Source organism: Arachis ipaensis, chromosome B05 (assembly GCF_000816755.2).
Source record: "Arachis ipaensis cultivar K30076 chromosome B05, Araip1.1, whole genome shotgun sequence".
NCBI classification, from domain to species: domain Eukaryota; kingdom Viridiplantae; phylum Streptophyta; class Magnoliopsida; order Fabales; family Fabaceae; genus Arachis; species Arachis ipaensis.
In genome coordinates this window covers 132,518,057-132,519,316 of record NC_029789.2, presented here as the reverse complement: position 1 = coordinate 132,519,316, position 1,260 = coordinate 132,518,057, and positions in this window count along the sequence as shown.

Here is a 1,260-nt window from a genome sequence, read left to right as displayed (position 1 = left end):
TACAAAAAATAAAAATATAAAAATAATTATTTTTATTTTTATTTTTTAGTTTAAAAAATAAAAAATATAATAATAAAAAATATAATTATAAAATATTAATAAAAATAAAAAATAAATTGTATTTCTTATTATTAGTGTTTATATATTTTTAAATATAATATATTTATTTATATTTTATCTATCAAATATAATTTTATATTTCTATATTTTATTATTTTTGCCTTAATATTTCATATCTATAAACACACAACCATAAAATATGTTATCTAATTATAATTTTTATATTTCTTAAATTTAGACCGATGTGATTCTTAAAATCTCTTAGAAGTACTATTTTCATCTGACTCAAAAATTATAATTGATTAAAAGTCTCGGTTCACAATTAGAAAATCATACCAAATAGATACTGCTAAGCATATGTCTTTTGACACACTTGCTATGAATATCTGCCTACTATATATTAAATAATAGTGACAAAGTTAATTATCTATTAATCAAATTTACCACTAAATTGAAATCTCGCCGAAAATTGTGTGTTATTAGTCAAGGAAAATGGACCCTCGACAGAAAGTTTCGTAGAGAGATTTTTAGGTTTAATGTTAAAATGAGGATTTGAAATGGTTTTTCGTGTTAAAAAGCGCTCTTGGGTCAGAAATTAATTAAAGAATGGAAGTAAAAATGGTGTTGTTCTTATATATTGTTGCATGGAGTGTAATTTAAAAATGTGGACCTGCAAAATTCAGTAACCTGCAAAACGCAGGTTACGTTTTAAGTGCACCTGAAAATGGTAGAGCTGCGTACATCAGTCACCTGCTGCAAAACGCATGATGCGTTTGGCAGGGAAGGAAGTCCAAAAAACGAAACGTGTCCTGTAGCTCCCTGCATGCAGACAGGAGCAGTCTTTGACCAATCTGGGGTATCACAAAACACAGGTTGCGTTTGGCCAGCATTTGGCAGCCTGCAGCCTTGCATGCATGACATGTGAATACAATGGAAGGTGAAATCAGTGTTTTTAAAGCCAAAACGCAAGCAAGAAAAATAATATGCTGAGAAAGAGTGAAATATTGTGCTGTTAGAGTGAAAGAGAGGGTAAGTGAAGATTGTGGTGAATACTGAAAAGGAGGGTTAGGGGTTAGAACATTGTGCTATTTGAGAAAGAAGAAGACTCAGAAGGGGTTTAGATTCAACTGAGAGACGCTGAAAAAATATGGTGCGTAATTTTACTAGATCTGAAGATCACATCATTAAATATTTAGATCA